The sequence below is a fragment of the Nomascus leucogenys genome, chromosome 12 (assembly GCF_006542625.1).
Source record: "Nomascus leucogenys isolate Asia chromosome 12, Asia_NLE_v1, whole genome shotgun sequence".
Lineage (NCBI taxonomy): Eukaryota > Metazoa > Chordata > Mammalia > Primates > Hylobatidae > Nomascus > Nomascus leucogenys.
In genome coordinates, this window is record NC_044392.1 from 8,184,535 (window position 1) to 8,204,156 (window position 19,622).

The 19,622-nt window shown below is 42.6% G+C and overlaps 1 protein-coding gene and 1 non-coding gene across 13 annotated transcripts in view; one reads left to right on the top strand and one right to left on the bottom strand.

The window, feature by feature from the left end:
• Nucleotides 1-19,622, top strand: part of MACF1 (microtubule actin crosslinking factor 1) — a 406,463-nt gene that overhangs the window by 32,941 nt on the left and 353,900 nt on the right. The gene's annotated exons all lie outside the window — the stretch shown is intronic.
• Nucleotides 6,353-6,456, bottom strand: LOC115837722. Its single transcript, XR_004032781.1, has one exon. It is a non-coding gene; the product is annotated as a U6 spliceosomal RNA (small nuclear RNA).

The window sequence follows — 19,622 nt, forward strand, 5'->3', positions numbered from 1 at the left end:
CTACCATGAACCAGGGAGTAGGTGATGTGCTGAGAAGACAAAGATATTGTCCTTGTATCTCTATGATCTTACTGTTTAATGGAGGAAACATATTGGCAAACTGACAGTTACTGTCTGTTGTAGGGAGGGCTATCATATAGATAAATGCTGGTGCTGTGGTAGTGAAGAGGAGTACCCAGTATAGCCAGAGTGTGAAAGTGTCCAGGAAGGCATCCAAGAGTAAGTGAAACCTGAACTGTTACTAAAGGATGTGGGACCCTGAGCAAAAAGTTTGGGGAAAGAGCATTCTGGGCAGCATGAACAAAAGTAAAGGGGTGAGCAAGCTTGAGAGGGAGAATATTGGGCATTGATAAGGTTGGATCATAGGATGTGAGGGAAGGAGAGATGAGATGAGATAGGGAGAGTGGGCAGAACAAAAATGTTGACTGGCTTTATATGTCATATTGTATAGAGCCTGGACTTTATCCTAAAGGCTTTTGGGAGCCATTGAATAAAAGTAGGCAAGGAAGACTATGCTAAGATTTACATTTTAGGAGTGCGTTTCCTCTGGCAGCAGTGCCAAGGAAGGTAGGGGCATGGAGGAAAGACTAGTGGCGGACAAGTTAGGAAGCTGTCACAGAAATTTAGTCAGGGAGTGAAACTAAGGTTGTGAAAGTAGTAATGTAATAAAGCAGGCAAATCAAGAAATGTGAAGGGGTAACATCCATGTGTTTTGATGACTAATTGAATGTGGTATATAAGGGGGAGAGGGAAGAACCTAGGATGACTTGGAGGTTTCTGGCTTGAGTATTCGTGTGGGTGGGTCGTGTCATGAACTAAAATAGAGAATATAAGAGGAGGAAGGTTATTTTCTGTGAAGTGGTGGCAGTGATGGTCCAGGAGAAGATACTGAGTTTAATTTAGGTTACATTGCGGTCAAGGCTTCTGAGGGATGCTAGGTAGAGATGTCCAGGAGGTGGTTGGTTGTAATGAACATGAAACTTAGGAGAGTGATAGGTGAGAGGGTACGAGAGTCATCAGCTTATCAAACCACAGCCATAGGAGGGGAGAAGGAGCTGGCTTTAGGAGTGTATGTATATTGAGACAAAAACTCTGGGGAACTCCAACGGGAGAGTGGTGTCAGAAGCAGAGAAAGAGGATCTCCTGAAGGAAATTGTCCACAGAAAGGGAGTGGCCAGAAAGGTAAGAGGAACAGAAGAGAAGTGAGTTTCAAGGAGTGTGTGACACACAGTGTAGATTATGCAGAGGTCAAATAAGACAAAGACTACAGATGTCCGAAATAAAGGTTACCACTACTGGAACATTTTCAGTGGAGTTGTGGGAAGTGAATGGAAAGTGCAGAAGAGGAGTCAGTGACCTTTGGAACTTGGACTTTGAAGGAAGAGAGAGGAGGAAGACAGGTGAAGAAAGGTGGGGAGAGTTTTGTTTATATATTGGAACACAGGAGGGACTTGAGCATGTTTATTTTAAGTGCTGTTTTGAAAGAGCCAGTAGAGAAGGAAGATATAATACAATTCAAAGAAGGGGAGAAAAATTGATGGAGCGTGGGATCAAGAGTCAAAAGTTGTGTCTTTTAGAAAGATCAGAGGGTTAAAAAGTATGAATGCAGGTGATTAAGTTGGTTGGTTAGAGATGTAGGAACTTGAGGGAATTTCTCCTGATGCTCATATTCTCTCTATGAAGTAGGAGGTGAAGTTATTTGCTGAGAGTCAGGAGGAAGGAGAGAAGGGTGTGTGTGTGTGTGTGTGGTGTGTGTGTGTGTGTGTGTGTGTGTGTGTTTTCCCTCTAGCCCTAGAAGCACTCAACAACCTGATTGTAATAGATTCCAAGGCAGACAGGTAGATTGATCTAGGATCAGAATTTTCCAGCATAGTTTTGACAGAAGAATATGGGGTCCTTGTAGTTTGTCTAAAAATGTAGCATCAGTTTGATTATCAATTGTTTGTACGTATTGTTCTCTGGCTGGCTTGTATTTTGGCTCTTCAGTGAAATTGTCTACTCCTCTGGGAAGAAGCACATATGTAACTTTTGCATTCCTGCCTGTCATTTAGCAAAATGCTACGCAGAAATTAATTCTTACATTTTTGTTGAGATAATTTGACTTTTGGACAGGACATCTTCACTCTTCACATAGAGAGAGGCTTTCCTCACTTATGGTCTTTAATCCCCATCTCATTATCTGACATGGATAGTGGAGGATTCATTGGTTTGAGAGTGAACTCCAGGCCTAGCTTCTTCATTAGTCTTAACAGGTTAGCTTTACTACTCTCCCCAGGGCAGTTGAGCTTAGAAACATTTTTGAGCTTTGCTTTCCATGAAGGTTACGTAGTTAGTATACCCAGTTCTATTTGTACTAGGCTTGTGAAGACCTGGGTGTTTATAAGACTGGACAGAGGGGCTATTGTGGAAAATGCAGCCTCCTTCTTGTTTATTTTGGCAGGCAGGCAATGAAGGAGATAGATTTGTTCCCATGACTCAGAGCCTTACCTTAACAGGTTCAATATAACCACCACCTGTCAGATGTGATAGTGTCTTTCAGAGTTTATCTGACCTTTATATCTAAAAAGAGTATTAGTTACCCTTTGTCCTCTACTTGCTTGGTTTTTTTTCACCTTTATTCCAGTGTAGAGGATATTTCCTAATGTGTTAGGGCCAGCTCAGAATTGATGTAGTTCTTTCCCATTGGCACATTCCACATCTTCGGTTGTTTATTGCCATGTTCCCCGCAGTGTGGCTTGTTTTGCGCTCCTTGTTTTGTGAAGCTGGACTCTTATCAGATAAACTTGCCATGAGTCACACTGGGGAGTGGAAGTATGTCTCCACTAATTTGGAGAATCTTTTATCTTGTTTCACTCCCTGGTTTGGCTTGTCCGGTACAATTTGTATCTCAACCTGCAAGAGGTGTGTGTGTGTGTGTGTTGTGTGTGTGTGTGTGTGTGTGTGTGTGTGTGTACTTGGGTGTCCCTTGCCTGTGGCTTCACCTATTGCCATGAATGGTTGACTTTAGGGCATGCCCCTTTGTGTATACAGACTTCCTCTACTATTGTTATCACCATCAGCAAAAATGTCTCTGTTAAGAGCCTCTTTGAATGTAGTATATAGTATGTAACACTGAGAGTTCATAGACCCTCTGTTCTCTAGGGATTTATAGTATATAATACACATTACAAATGACAAAAGACAATAAAGAATGTGTAAGTGGTTGAACAAATAATGGATGATTACTCCTCATTTAGCTATCATATTCACAGTAGAAGATATCCTAAAAAGACATGTAGTCAGTGAGGAAGAGGATTAACAGAGACAAGATCATTTTCAGCTCCAACTAAGATGGCAGAGAGCTGCCACCTGTGGCCCTTTGGTGCCAGGTAATTTCTCTCTGATACCGTTTTTAGTCATGCAGGACCTTTTTGCCATATTATCTATACATATGGGGTAGGATCCTAACAGGACCCTTGCTCTCTAGTGGTAACCTGTCACTGAAGTGGGAGGCTCCAGTTTCCAGCAGGGAGAGTGCCTGGAAGGCTTGGCTCTTCTGGTACAGTTATCTTTGTAACTTGAGGAAATTTATTCCAGACCTACTACAAACATTCGTGTGCTCACAAGCACCACAGACAGAGCAGCAGCCAAGGCAAGCTGCAGCCTGAGCATGGGTCAGTGTAGGGTTGGAAAGCAGCTAACTGACTTGGCCTGAGTCACCTCTAGAGGGGAAGAATGTAGCACTTGACCCAGCCTTTGTTGGTTAGTTTCCCAAATGGAAAACAGGGACCAGAGTAGGTGGGGTACTTTGAGGTCCTCATACCTTTCAGAGGACTGGATCCTTGTTTTCATTCTTGTTCTTATTGTTAATAAGTGTAATAACAGTATTCATATAATACTGCCATTATTAGGAAGAATGAGGAACTGCCAAAGGGCTGGAAATTTTCTTTACTTTCCCTGTGGGAGAGAAAGATAGATGGAGCATTAGGTGCCCATCTCTCAGGCCTCCTCTCTCTGATTATCCTGTGGGAAGTACCTGGAAATCAGTGAGGCATTGGAGGGAATGGTCTAGGCCTTGGCATGAATATGTGGTCGTGAAGGCATAAGACAAAATATCTTGTGTAGCTGTAGCACAGGTGCTGTGGTAAGAGGAAATAGGTTTGGGGGCACTATTAAGGGGGCTAATAAATGCAGAAAATAGTATTTGTTGCTGTCGTTAGTTGCTTCGCTTTGCCTTGCCTATATGTATTGTCTGATAGCAGAGCCGAAACCCCGGCATCCTTTTGTCTCCTCCTCCTCCTCCTCTTTTTCTTGATTATTTTCTGACTTATAAAGATGTATAATATCTTCAATAAATAGGCTTGTGATGATATGGAAAGTTAAATAAATAAAAGTTCTAGAAATTGGAAAACTAAATGGTGATTTCATTTGGTCTTTAAATACAACAAGTGTTATAGGCCACGGTGGCTCACACCTGTAATCCCAGCACTTTGGGAGGCCAAGGTGGGCAGATCACCTGAGATCAGGAGTTCGAGACCAGCGTGACCAACATGGAGAAACCCCGTCTGTACTAAAAATACAAAATTAGCTGGGCGCGGTGGCGCATGCCTATAATCCCAGCTACTCGGGAGGCTGAGGCAGGAGAATCACTTGAACTGGGGAGGCGGAGGTTGCGGTGAGCCGAGATCGCACCATTGCGTTCCAGCCTGGGCAACAAGGGCGAAACTCCATCTCAAAAAAAAAAAAAAAAAAAAAAACAACCAAAAAAACAAACAAGTGTTATAATTGTAATTCTTGTAATTCCTTAAGCCAAAACTCCCTTATAACATTTCTTAGTTTTTTTTGTTGTTGTTTTTGTTATTGTTGTTGTTACTTTTTGTGTGTATTTGTTTGAACTTCCCAGCTGTATTATGATCTCTTTGAAGGTCTAGATTGTGTCAGATGAGATGCATATGATGCACTTCATGAATTGAGCTACTTTGCAAATGATGCTGGTTGTTTTATTTCTTAGTGTTTTCAGCAACTTCCAGCACCTTTCACAATGTTTTTTTCCACGTGGTTGTCCCACAGATGTTGCATAATTGATATGTCTAAAAGGGGCATTATTGTCCCCCTCCCTGCTCCTGGACCTGCCTCTTCTCCTATGTTCCCGATTTTAGTGAATGCTTTTCCCGTCCATCCAGTGGAGAAATTCTAAATACTGAATGCTTTGTGTATACTAAATATATATTCTGTCCATTTCATAGTTTAAAGTGTTGCTATCAGATGGAGAATTGTAATGTGCAGAATATAATAGAGCCTCTTTTTTTTTTTTTTGAGATGGAGTTTCACTCTTGTTGCCCAGGCTGAAGTGCAATGGCATGATCTCGGCTCACCGCAACCTCCACCTCCCAGGTTCAAGCGATTCTCCTGCCTCAGCCTCCCAAGCAGCTGGGATTACAGGCATGCGGCACCACGCTTGGCTAATTTTGTATTTTTTAGTAGAGACGGGGTTTCTCCATGTTGGTCAGGCTGGTCTCGAACTTCTGATCTCAGGTGATCCGCCTGTCTTGGCCTCCGAAAATGCTGAGATTACGGGCGTGAGCCACTGCGCCTGGCCAATAAAGCCTCTTTATACCATTTTCTAATTTCTATTTCATAGAATTTTAAAACTACGTAAGCCTTTAACCTCTGTTTCTCAAATTCGCTTTCCCCTTTGGAATGTTATAATTCTACTTCACCTGACTCCTGGAACTCCCTGTTATCATGTAACATATTTTATTTATTTTGGTTGTTGTCTGAGTCTTCCTACTACAATGCAAACTTTTTTTTTTTTTTGAGACTGAGTCTCACTCTTGGCCAGGCTGGAGTGCAGTGGTGCTATCTCTGCTCACTGCCACCTCTGCCTTCTGGGTTCAAGAGATTCTCCTGCCTCAGCCTCCCGAGTAGCTGGGATTACAGGTGTGCACCACCACACTTGGCTAATTTGTGTATTTTAGTAGACACAGGGTTTCACCATGTTGGCCAGGCAGGTCTCGAACTCCTGACTTCATGATCTGCCCCCCTTGGCCTCCCAAAGTGCTGGGATTACAGGTGTGAGCCACCACACCCAGCCAACAATGCAAACTTCTTTTAAAAATTTGTTTTTAAATTTTTTGTGGGTACATAATAGGTGTATGTATTTATGAGGTACATGAGGTGTTTTGATACAGGCATGCAATATGAAATAAGCACATCATGGAGAATGGGGTGTCTATCCCCTCAAGCATTTATCTTTATGTTGCAAACAATCTAATTACACTCTAAGTTATTTTAAAATGTACAATTAAGTTATTATTGACTATAGTCACCCTTTTGTGCTATCAAATAGTAGGTCTTTTTCTAACTATTTTTTAAAAATGTGGAACACTTCACGAATTTGTGTGTCATCCTTGTGCAGGGGCCTCCCTAACCTCTCTATTGTTCCAATTTTAGTATATGTGCTGCTGAAGTGAGCACTAGAATGCAAACTTCTTAACAGTAGAGGTTTTTATTTGTGTATTAACTAATTTCTCTAGCACCTAGAAGAGTGTCTGGTATAAAGTAGCTGCTCCAATAAATATTGAATGAATGAATTGGAAATGTTAAGTTAGTTCACTCTTGTTCCCCATAAGGAAAAGAGGCATGGAAAGGAACAATAACTTGCTCAAGTAAAAGCCATATCTCCTTACCAGGTAAGTGGGTTTTAAAAAAATTTAAATAAAACGATGCTTAATCACAGTTCGTTTATGTGATTTGGTACTAATGTGTATTATGGACTTAACTGTATTATCTCTATGAAAAGGGGTGGGATAGCAAGAGGGAAGAAGCTAATGTATATAGAGTCCTTACTATATGCTGGGTGTTTTGTTTTATCTATTTTATTTATTTATTTATTTTTTTTTTGAGACAGAGTCTTGCTTTGTCGCCTGGTCTGGAGTGCGGTGGCGGGATCTCGGCTCACTACAACTTCGCCTCCCGGGTTCAAGCGATTCTTGTGCCTCAGCCTGCTGAGTAGCTGGGACTACAGGCACGTGCCACCACTCCCGGCTAACTTTTTATATTTTTAGTAAAGACGGGGTTTTGCCATTTTGGCCAGGCTAGTCTCGAACTCCTGACTTCAGGTGGTATGCCCGTCTCGGCCTCCCAAAGTGCTAGGATTATAGGCGTGAGCCACCGCGCCAGGCCAGCCTTATTTAATTGTCATAAATGATATCCTATGATAGTCCAGTAACCTTATTAGATTTTACAGATGAGGGAACTGAGGCTTAAAGAACCTAAATCACTTCCTGGAGGGTCACACAGCTAGTAAGTGACTGAACTGCGTTTCGAACCCAGGCCTGATTAACTCCATTTGGCCCTCTTTTACCTTAAGGCACAGGAAAATTTTGGATTTGTGGTCTGGGTTGCTTTAAGATTCCCAGATCAGACTACTCTTGAAAATGGTCTGATTCGAACTACTCAAGTAGAGTTACAAAAATTGTTTACCTTAAGACAACCCCGTGGAGCAGTGAGGTTGTATCTGTAGCGCTCTTGAGTAAAAAAAAAAAATCCTGTGTTGCACATACTCCCACTCAGTTGTATCATATGTAATTCACATTTCAGACTTTCTTTTTAAACAGGGATCCAGAACAACTATAGAAAGGTGATTATGTAACATACTTGTACAGTGCAGCCACTTCTGTGTTTGGTAATATTCTTTTTTTTTTTTTTTTTTTGAGATGGAGTATTGTTCTGTCACCCAGGCTGGAGTACAGTGGCGCGATGTCAGCTCACTACAACCTCTGTCTCCTGGGTTCAAGCAATTCTCTACCTCAGCCTGCTGAGTAGCTGTAATTACAGGTGCCCACTACCACGCCTGGCTAATTTTTTGTATTTTTATTAGAAATGAGGTTTCACCATCTAGGCCAGGCTGGTCTTGAACTCCTGACCTCATGATCCACCTGCCTCAGCCTCCCAAAGTGCTGGGATTACAGGCGTGAGCCACTGTGCTCGGCCGGTAGTACTCTTAAGCACTAAGAGCACAAACAAAAACTATGTCTAAAATGTAGGGCAGGTAGAGCAGGTGAGGACTAAACCCAGTTGAAATCAGCAGTTTCAGTAGTAAGTGGGCAGATCATAATTACCTGTGTTGCTCAGAGACCTAAGCTGAGAGTGGGGGTGGGGAAAGGTCACACCCATTATCTTTGGAGAAATGATGGGAGTAAATAACCCATAGTTTCCAGTTTATTCCAGAAGCATTCTCGCCAGAGTCACAATGTTGAAGTGGATTTTGAGTTGGACCTCGTTACCCCAAATCATCCAAGGTTAACATAGTTTCCTTAGATACCACAGCCATTCGTTTTGAACGCCGTTAGCTTCCTCTTAGGTAGCTTTGTGTAACCTACCTTAGAAAGGAGGGTGGGGTCTGGGAGGGGAGAGAAGGGAATAGTGAAAGTAGCAGAGAAACAAAGGACTAATTAGGAGGTTCCTGAGTCATTTGGGAGTAGATCTTTTTCATTATCTGATCACTGAGATTAAGGATGGAGGTGGTGATCCAGGAGGAGGAGGAGTTGTAGTAATCAGAAGCAGAATAGAATAACTTGGCAGTCAGTGGTGGTCCAAGGACCAGCAGCATCTGACAGCTTGTTAGATATATATATATATATATATATATATATATATTTTTTTTTTTTTTTTTTTCTCGAGAGAGTCTCGCTCTGTCACCCAGGCTGGAGTGCAGTGGTGTGAATACAGCTCACTGCAGCCTCAATCTCCCCAGGCTTAGGTGATCCTCCCACCTCAGCCTCCCAAATAGCTGGGACTACAGGCTCGTGCCACCATGCCTGGCTAATTCTTGTATTTTTTTTTTTTTTTTTTTTTGTCTGAGGCAGAGTCTTGTTCTGTCACCCAGGCTGAAGTGCAGTGGCGTGATCTTGGCTCACTGCAACCTCTGCCTCCCGGATTCAAGCAATTCTCCTGCCTCAGCCTCCTGAGTAGCTGGGATTATATGCGCGTGCTACCACGCCTGGCTAATTTTTTTGTATTTTTATTAGAGATGGGGTTTCACCGTGTTGGCCAGGCTGGTCTCAAACTGGCTGGTCTCGAACTCCTGACCTCATGATCCGCCTGCCTTGGCCTCCCAAAGTGCTGGGATTACAGGCGTGAGTTACTGCGCCCGACCAATTCTTGTATTTTTTTTTTTTGTAGAGATGGGGCTTTGCCATGTTGCCCAGGCTCGTCTCAAGCTCCTGAGCTCAAGCGATCCGCCCACCTTGGCCTCCCAAAGTGCTAGGATTACAGGCATGAGCCACCACGCCAGGCCCCCAGGTGGTTCTTTAATTCGATTCTGTGCCCATTAAAGTTTGAGAAGCACCAAGTTTGTGATTATGTGGTTAGTGCAAGGGGCTTTGGAGTTGGACAGACCTGGGATTGAAACCTGGTTTGGCCATTTACTACCTGTGTGACTTTAGATAAATTATTTGAACCCTCTGTGACAGTTTCTCATATGTATAATAGGGGAACTCTCTATTTCATAGGGTTGTTGGGGAGAGTAAATGACATGGTGCATTTTGCAACTGACACTATCTTAGATTTAATGAAATTTAGTAATGTCTGTATCATATTAAGCACTGAGTCTGGTGCAGCCTAGCATACTCAGTAAGTGTTATTACTAATAATTAAATTAGGCAAATTTATAGGAATAAAGAGGCTTTCTCCTCTTCCTCTTTTTCTCTTTCATTATCTCTCAATGAGTACATTTGTCTGCAGTTTTATAAAGCTGTATTGTGTGTGTACACTCTTTGGTGTTTTGCCTAGCATTATTTAATGGTAGTTATAGCAGCAGCATTAACACATCTTGTACTTATTAATGTGCCAGGCATAATTTTTATGTACTTTATGCATATATTATTTCATTCAGTCCTTAGAGCAACCATGTGAAATAAATATTATTATCTCCATTTTCAGATGAAGAAACAGAACAAACAGGTAAGTGACTTGCCTGAGATCACATAACCAGTCAGTGGCAGAATCAGGATTTGAACTGAGACACTCTGATTCCAGCATCTGTGCTCTATTTTCATGTATTGCTATTGCTCTCAAACTTATGTGGTGTGATGGAAATCAGGAAACTTTGTTTGGATACTTGATTCTGCCACTAATTTATTTGTGACCTTGCTCAAGTCACTTGTCGTCTTTGGGCCTATTTCCTTATTATAAAAATAGAGGGATTATCAAACTCAAAAGCAATTAAACAAAAAAAGACAAAAAATGAAAAAAGAAAAAAACACAAAAATGGAGGGATTAGATGAGATTTGTAAAGTCTCTTCAGTGATTCATTCAACATATAGTGATTTCAAGCAAAGGTTGGAAGAAAATTTTATCTAGGGAATTGGTTCAAAAGTACTTGTTCAAGCAGGTTGGTGTCATTAAGAACAAGGGGTTTGAATCTTGACTCAGCCACTTCCTGGCTATATTACCTTGGGCAACTTACTTAACCTTTCTAAACATTGATTTCCTCATTAGTAGTGGGGAGAATAGTTCATACCTTACAGGGATATTGTGAGGTTTGAATAAGATAATATATATTAGCACCTAGCATATGTGAAACACACAGTGGATACTCAATATCCGTCAGTTGTCTTTTCTTCCTTCCGTTCATTTCAGGAGGTGCTTAGGGAAGCAGATATACCAGATTCAAAAGGATTTAGACCCTCACTTGGTCCTTATGTCCTTTTCCGTAATGGTATTCTCACCTTTGGGAAATGAGAATTAGTAGGGAAGGAAGTGTGCATATAGCCAGGTCCTGTCTGTTTTTAAATAATCCATCTTTTGATTTTAGGTTAAAATTTCTTTTTACAATATATAATTGAGGCTGGTAATCCCAGCACTTTGGGAGGCCTAGGTGGGCGGATCGCCTGAGGTAAGGAGTTGAAGACCAGCCTGGCCAACGTTAGTGAAACCCCGTCTCTACTAAAAATACAAAAATTAGCTAGTCGTGGTGGCATGCGCCTGTAATCCCAGCTACTTGGAAGGCTGAGGCAGGAGAATCGCTTTAACCCAGGAGGCGGAGGTTGCAGTGAGCTGAGATTGTGCCACTGCACTCCATCCTGGGCTACAGTGTAAGACTCTGTCTCAAACAAAACAAAACAAAGCAAACAACAGCAAAAACATATAATTTATGATAGGATAAATGCAATTTTTTTTGACCAGCCTGGGCAACATAGTGAGACCCTGTCTCATAATAATAATAATAATAATGAAGTACCACAAACTGGGTGGCTTAAACAACAGATATTTATTGTCTTACAGTTCTGGAGGCGAGAAGTCTGAAATCAAGTTGTCAGCAGAGTTGATTCCTTCTGAAGGCTGTGAGGGAGAACGTGTTCCATGCATCTCTTCTAGTTTCTGGTTGCCTCAGATGTTCCTTGGCTTGTAAATGATGTTCTTTCACCGCCTTCACATCTGTATATGTCTGTCTGTGTTCAAATGTCCCCTTTTTATAACACTAGTCATATTAGGTTGGAGCCTTTTCGAATGACCTCATCTTAACTTGATCATTTGTAAAGACCCTATTTCCAGATAAAGTCACATTCATAGTCCCTGGGGGTGAGGACATCTTTCTGGGGGATACAATTCATCCTATAACAAATGGTTTAGGGCCGAGCACGGTGGCTCACGCCTGTAATCCCAGCACTTTGGGAGGCCGAGGCAGGCGGATCACCTGAGGTCAGGAGTTCGAGACCAGCCTGGCCAACATGGTGAAACCCTGTCTCTACTAAAAATACAAAAAAATTAGCTGGGTGTGGTGGCGGGTGCCTGTAATCCCAGTTACTTGGGAGGCTGAGACAGGAGAATCACTTGAGCTTGGGAGGCAGAGATTGCGGTGAGCCGAGATTGTGCCACCGCACTCCAGCGTGGGCGACAGAGCAAGTCTCTGTCTCCAAAAAAAAAAACAAAACAAAAAACAAAAAAATCAAAACAAATGGTTTAGTCACTTTGTAACCTGGACAGAGGAGTGAACATATATGAAATTAACTTTCTTTGGTCTTTTAAGATTTATTACTAAGAGAATCTTAGTATAGAGTTAAAACTCTCCTTGTCCTGTTGGTCAGGTGCCTTGGCTCAAGCCTGTAATCCCAGCACTTTCGGAGGGTGAGGGAGGTGGATCACCTGAGGTTGGGAATTTGAGACCAACATGGTGAACCCTCGACTCTACTAAAAATAACAGATTAGCTGGGCGTGGTGGTACACGCCTGTAATCCCAGCTACTTGGGAGGCTGAGGCAGGAGAATTGCTTGGGCCCAGGAGGCAGTGATTGCAGTGAGCTGAGATCACGCCACTGCACGCCAGCCTGGATGACAGAGCAAGAGACTCTATCTCAAAAAGAAAACAAAAGCTCTTCTTGTCCTAATTCTGCATTTTGATTTTTGGCAGCATTTAGGAAAGAGCTGAGGTGGACCTGGTGTGTAGTTTTGGTGGGAGTTCGTTCCTTTTCTGGGCTGAATGATTTAATAATAATATAATAGCGGCTTTCATTAATTTCTTACTATGTGCCAGGAATGGACTGTGTTAAGCACTTTATATACATTAACCCACTTAATTCTCATGTTAACCCTGTGAAATAGATTATCTCATTTTGCAGAGGAGAAAAGTAGGGCTTAGCCAGTGAAATAACTTGCTCAAGTTCTCTCACCTAGTAAATGGCAGAGCAGTCATTTATGTGTAGCTCTGTTGGACTTCAGAACTCCAGCTCTTAACTCAGTATATACTTTTCCTTCACTTCCTTGAATAGAACTGTCTGGCTTGAGTCTCCTTTTCTCTAAAAACTCCTAGTTCTGGAATGGTGCCAACTAAAGGGGTCAGGGAAGTGACCTTTACTTGTGTTCCTTTGAGCTCTTATTGTTTTCAGTGGGAAAGAGAATGTGAAGTCAGTTGACATTTCTTACCTACTGGTTGCAGTCTTGCCATGGGGCCCTAGTCAGATGTGAGACGTTGTAAGTTACTAAAAAAAAAAAAATGTCCTAGCGATTAAGAGGTGAAAACATAGGCCTGCTGTGTTTATGTAACTCTCTTTTGTATTATTACAAAATTAAACATGTTCACTGTAATAGATTTAAGTAGAAATTACAAAGAAAAAAGTAAAAATTCTCTTTTCTAGTCCTTATTTTCTCCACCTAGGCCCACTGGTCAGGGTAACCACTGTTCAAGCTTCGGTTTGTATCCTTCCAGGTTTTTTCTTGCCAGCCTTGCTTTGGAACTGCACCTTTACATCCTTTCGTCCTTTATGTTGGTTGTGTCTCTTCTTGACTTATGAGCCTTACCTCTTCTTTATTTTTATTACCATACATCTGGCTTACATTTTTATTTTTTATTTTTTTTTAGAGACAGGGTCTTGCTACATTGCTCAGGCTAGTGTGCAGTGGCTGTTCACAGGCACCATCATAGCACAGTGCAGCCTCAAACTCCTGGTCTTAAGCAGTGCCCTCTGAGTAGCTGAGACTACAGGACTGCACCACTGCACTGGGCTGCCTTACTTTTGAGTCTCCCTTTGATACTTAAGAGTTCTGCCATAGGGCCAGGCACGGTGGCTCACGCCTGTAATCCCAGCACTTTGGGATGCTGAGGCTGGCGGATCACGAGGTCAGAAGATCGAGACCATCCTGGCTAACACGGTGAAACCTCGTCTCTACTAAAAATACAAAAAATTAGCCAGGTGTGGTGGCGGGTGCCTGTAGTCCCAGCTTCTCGAGAGGCTGAGGCAGGAGAATGGCGTGAACCCAGGAGGCGGAGCTTGCAGTGAGCTGAGATCACGCCACTGCTCTCCAGCCTGGGTGACGGGGTGAGACTCCGTCTCAAAAAAAAAAAAAAAAAAGATTTCTGCTATTGCACCCTTTTCTGTAGTCTTTCCCTCACCTCCTGGTAAAATTTTACTTATCTTTGAAGCTCAGTTCAAGTCCTCCCTTTTCCATTAATCCACTGCAAACTGTGCTAACCCATGATAACTCATTCTGCCTCATAACTCATAGCATTAATTTCTACCACTCATTTGCCAGTTGACCATGAAATGCTGTGTATCATCACTTGTATTTTGTTATTTGTTATTTAACTTCTCACACATTTGCCCAGTTAGATTGTGCTGCTTGGGCTCACGGTGATTTATTCTTTTTTCTAGTCCCAATTTTGCCTAACACAATGTCCTACATTTAGCAAGTACTCAATAAATGTTGATGTGATTGGATTTTGTTAGTACTTCACACCCTTCTAAAGATCAGGTGCTCAGAGCCAGAAGCCTAAGGGAACACTTACCTGGCTGACATCATCTTGGCTGCCTGTCAAGATGGGGTGTGTGCCTGAGAGAACTGCCTGTAAATGAAATACTTGTGCAACAGGTTATGTTTTCTCCTTTAGTGGGTGGGAGTCAAGACTTCACACTGAGAAAAAGAGATAGTAAGTGTAGGAAGAGGGCTGAAAAGGGGATGGATGGGAGGATGCTACCTTGTGAGAGGTGGGGATATGGCTTTATTAAAAACATAAATATTAAAGGCCGGCATATTGCAGAGAGAAGCTTCTTGGAACCAGTAGGCTAATTAGGCAAACTGGCTTCTCTGGTGCAAACCAGTTATTAATTGCCATTTATTTTCTTTGCTATAAAACTGTACCACCCATCTACTTACTTTCTCATTAGAGTGAATCTGGAGAAAAGGCTTAGGTTAGATTTAGGAAATCTAGGAGAAAAATGCAGGACAGTCAGAGTAAGACCAGGGATGGGCATAGTCCTTTCTCTCACTTGTCTTAGCAGCCCTAGACCTTGAAGGGTGGCCAGGACCTCCTTACATTTGCCAGTAGAGGTTGCTATTGAAGTGGTGTAAAACCTCTTGTTTCTATCCCTGCTAACTCCTTTTGCCCCATCTTATTTTTCTCCTTCACTGACACCCTCCTATCACACACACATTATTGGTTAGTTATCATTCCCATCTCTGAGGTTCAGATGTGCAGTGGACCACCCTGCCTTTAGCTGTCCAGACTTTGACTGCAACCTGTCGTTCTATTCCACTCCTCCTCCCCTCCCCCAAATGATTTGAAATGGAGAGGAAAGGAAATGGAGTTTGATGGTTTTAACTCTTCTGTGGCTGTGGCTTAGGGGGCAGAATATTTTGATTGCTTGATTTAGGCGTCTTGAGGTCTCCTAATACAATATTCTTTTTGTTAATAGAAAGGCCCCACTCCATTTCTTTTTTTCTCTGAGTATTTTGGACTCAGAGAAAGTCTTGTGTTGAAATGTCGGTACCTGCCCCCGAAGGGGAAAAGATCCCTTTCAGAGTTTATTTTTCCCCACCATTCATGGGGAATTCTTCTCATTATCAGAAGATGAAGATTAATGGTCCTTTGAATAGAGTATAAATATAGCCAACACCCTAATATATTTCTAAGGATTGGGCTTTAGCTTTAAAAACATTAGGCTAGATGCCTCCCTATTTTTTGTGGGATGATTTAGCTGTAACTAGCCTGGAGGCAATAACAGTACTAAATGACCTTTTGTAGTCACATTAAACATTGAGATGGTACTGAGACTGCCTTGGTGGGGAGTTTTGGTCTATGGGAATGATGTGGGTTTTAGTTTCTCTTCCTTTCTCTGTTTTCAGATAAATCCTCCTACATGTCCCATTCTCTGGCTCTGGGAAGTACTGACAGTAGGGAAAAGTTAGTACACTCATCTCATTGTTCAGATCAAGTTTCCTGGGTGCGGTTTTGCAGAACTTCCTACAAGAGCTGACTCAAGAGTTCTCTTCTATTGTGGAGATGTTCCTGCTCTTACATGTCATACTAATTTATATCCTTGAAATTTTGAGCAGCATCATTTGGATGTGTTAAGTTGGGAATGAAGAAAGTGAAAATATTTTCAGAGGTTCCTTGAGAAAAGGGTTCCTTTTGCTGGGTAAATCAACGTTCCCTAGATGCTATGGCTAAGAAGTGAAGAATTCTAAGCCAACTTTTTTTCCCCCTTTTCTTTTCTTTACCTTTTTTTTTTTTTTTCCCCCAGAGTCGGAGTTTGCTCTTGTTGCCCAAGGCTGGAGTGCAATGGTGTGATCTCGGCTCACTGCAACCTCCACCTCCCCGGTTCAAGCGATTTTCCTGCCTCAGCCTCCCGAGGAGCTGGGATTACAGGCGTAACAGACGTGCACCACCACGCCCGGCTAATTTTTTGCATTTCCAGTAGAAACGGGGTTTCACCATGTTAGCCAGACTGGTCTATAACTCCCGACCTCTGGTGATCCACCCGCCTCAGCCTCCCAAAGTGCTGGGATTGCAGGTGTGAGCCACTGCGCCCAGCATTTTTTTTTTTAAGAGACAGAATCTTGTTCTTTCACCCAGGCCGGGGTGCAGTGACATGATCATAACTCACTGTAACCTTGAACTCCTGGGCTAAAGCAATCCTCCTGCCTTCACCTCCTGAGTAAGCTAGGAATACAGGCACATGCCATCATGCCCAGCTCAGTTTTATTATTATTATTTTTTTGTAGAGACAGGGTCTCACTATGTTGCCAAGGCTGGTCTTGAACTCCTGGCCTCAAGCTAGCCTCCCACCTCAGCCTCCCAAAGTGTTGGATTATAGGTATGAGACACCTTCTCCAGCACCTGTTTTTCCTTTTTGATGTCAGATCCCTCTGAATAACAAGTTATTTGCCTTTTTTTCTCCATAAGACTGTGAGCACCTTGAGAGCTGTGAGAACATCTCACTTATCTTTGTATCTCTGATGTTTAGGACAATGTCCAGCTCAAAGTGTCTATAAATGTATGTTGCATTGAATAGTGGAGGGAAGCTTTAAATGCATTTACTGCAGACAGATGTATGCTTAGCATATTGAATTGGGAGACATTATTAGAAAGTGGAGATGGATAAAGAAAGGAATTTTCATGGATATGATATAGAGAATTTTTGTTTCCTAAGGATTTAAAATTTTTGTTTGCTTATTTATTTATTTTTTAGAGATGGGGTTTTGCAGTGTTGCCTAGGCTGGTCTTGAACTGCTGCCTTCAAGTGATTCTCCTGCCTCAGCCTCCTGAGTATCTGGAATTACAGGCATGAGCTACTGCACCCAACTTGCCTAACAATTTTTAGAGTAACAGTTATTTTGCGGTTCCTTTACATGGAGAACCTTTAGAAGTGTTCCATCTGACTACCTTGGACAAGGCACTATGACCTTCTTTGTAGCAGAGACTAAAGACACCTGCCCATTCCCCTCAAATGGAGGGATATCCTTCAATAAAGGAAGGGGCTCAGAATTAGATTGGGGGTAGAGAAAGGAAGCATTGAGTCCCTCCCAGCCCTGCACTGTGGAAATGTAAAGCTATTATGATAATTGCTGTTGGCAAACAAGAAAAGTCTCAGCCTCTGGTTTGTACCTACACCCAGTCACAACCTCAGGTTGGGTGGATGCAGACTTTAAATATTGGGGTCACCTGTAGCTGTTGGCAAAGGTCCCTGTGATTTCTCTGGGCATTGTGCAAGCATTACTTTTTGGCTCTTTTCCCTGTGTCCGTCAGTAAAAAGTAGGAAGTTTGAGGAGCTGTGCTTTCGGTTGGCATTAGGCATTGGAGTGCCTTTATTTCCCACATTTAACTAGTAAATATCCAACACTCCATAACAAGATGGCCCTGCTTGGAAATTCTTACCTAGGGAGTGACTGAAGAGGAACTGCACAGCCCCCTGTATTGAAAACTGAGTAGTCATTTCCCAGAGCATGGCTTGGATCCTGATCAGCTGATTTCCTGTCTCTACAGGGATGTGATGTGATTCCTCCCCCTTCCTTCTGGAAGAAATAGATTTTTTTTTCATTTCCTGTTTGATAGCGTATTTTCTGAGTACCAGGAGACACTTGATGACTATAAAACATTTGGTGTGTGGGGGGTGGGAAGGAAGGAGGCTTTTGTTTTCAGCAGAATGGCTTTCATTTGAGGAATTCAAAGCACATACGTGAACCTAAGCTTCTTTGTTCCCATGGGAGAGACACAGGCTCTAAGAAGATTGTTTTGAATCCCTTTCCTGGGCTGTGCCTACTTGACCTGCACTGGTAGAGCGCCTTCTCCCCCATAGGTTAGAAAAGCTCAGTCCCTCATGGGGCTCTGCATGCTGTGGATTCTGCTCTTGCCACATCCCCTACTCAGCCCTTTTTGTGCCTAAATCTTCTGGAGAGCAACTATTAGTCCTTGGGGGAAGTGACACCACCCTTGGAATGGAACCTGGCTGGATGCCCCTTGATCCCTGACTGAGTGACACAGACTGGGACAGGAATCTGGCTGTCCAGATTTCCTGTCCTCTGTCCTCACTAGCACACTCGGCTGCTTCCACCCTGGGGCCGGGGGTATGGGGTGTGGTGGGAGCTGGTTGCTAACAAGCAGCGCCACCTGTGGACCTGCACAGTCACTTGTTTTCCTAACCAAGAGCTACCCGTCCAGTCTGGCCTGTTCCTGATCCATCTGGAGTGAGAGCAGAGGCCTGGAAGAGAGATCAGTGGGGAGGCAGTCATTGTGATCCCTTTTGTTTGTAGTAAAGCTTTGCTTAGTGTTTGAAGGCCTGGGGTTTAATTTTGTAACAGACTCTTACTATAGTTGTGTGTGTTTAACTCTAAGATTTTCTTTTCTTCTCTTTTCGCCTTCCTCCTCCTTCTCCTCCTCGTCCTTTCTCCTCCTCCTCCTTCTTCTTCCTCCTGTTTTTATTTTTCCCAACTTTATAAAGGTATAATTGATACATAAAAATTGTATATCTTTATGGTGTGCAATGTGATGTTTTGATATATGTAAACATTGTGGAATGATTAAATCGAGCTAGTTAACATCTGTCACCTCACATAGTTTTGTGTGATGAGAATACTTAAGATTTACTACTTCCAGAATTTTCAAGTATACGTTACGTTTGCTGTACAATACATCTCCAGAACTTATTCATCTTTTCTAGAGTTGCTTTTTCTTAAATGAATTATTAGGTTTCTTCTTGACCTTGAAGAAGTCCAGAAAAATTCTTACAAAATAGGGAATTGCATGGTAGGTAGGTTATGAGAAGTTTCATTTTTGGGTTTTGTGGATATTACAAACAGCTTTTCCTAGTTTGCTGCGTGGCCAGGTATTTGCTGCATTTAAAGTTCTTAGATATTATCATCAGAAGAACAGTTTTTTTTTTTTTTTTTGAGACGGAGTCTTGCTCTGTCCTCCAGGGTAGAGTGCAGTGGCGGGATCTCGGCTCACTGCAAGCTCTGCCTCCCGGGTTCACGCCATTCTCTTGACTCAGCCTCCCAAGTAGCTGAGACTACAGGCGCCCGCCACCACGTCCAGCTAATTTTTTTTTTGTATTTTTAGTAGAGACGGGGTTTCACCGTGTTAGCCAGGATGGTCTCGATCTCCTGACCTCGTGATCCGCCCACCTTGGCCTCCCAAAGTGCTGGGATTACAGGCATGAGCCACCACGCCCGGCCAGAACAACAGTCTTAACAAGAATAAGTGGAATCAGGGAGCATGCCTCTAACATTTAACAGTACATTCTTCCTTTTACCTCTGTTGTTGACCATGTGCCTTCTTGCTCCAGGAGTTTTCAGTTTTCTTTTGTTTTGTAGTATCAGATACATTTTCCCTCTAGGGTAGAAAGCAGCATCTTACAGTGGAAAGGA